Genomic DNA, 333 nt, shown 5'->3' with positions numbered 1-333 from the left:
ACCGAAAGGTACCTCTGTACATAGTGTACATAAAGAGTTTGAATAAAGATCACAATATATTTTAATTTGTGGATACACCATTTATTCAGCGGTACCCGTCCACAAAAATGTATAAATAATCGTAAATATATATACTTATATATAAAACGTCCATACATACATATGCTCGTACATCCTTTTTTTTCTAAAATTACATTTTAGTGCAGTAAAAATAACAATAATGAAGACATTAAATAAATTAAAATGATAATTTTCCCATTATTTCTCCATTATTTTCCCATTATTTGTTTTAAAAAAGAAATCTGGAGAAATGTAAAAAAATTGCTGATAATT

The sequence above is a fragment of the Trachymyrmex cornetzi genome, unplaced genomic scaffold (assembly GCF_001594075.2).
Source record: "Trachymyrmex cornetzi isolate Tcor2-1 unplaced genomic scaffold, Tcor1.1 scaffold1121, whole genome shotgun sequence".
Taxonomy (NCBI): domain Eukaryota; kingdom Metazoa; phylum Arthropoda; class Insecta; order Hymenoptera; family Formicidae; genus Trachymyrmex; species Trachymyrmex cornetzi.
The sequence above is the reverse complement of the archived record's forward strand: the minus strand, read 5'-3'. Positions refer to the sequence as shown.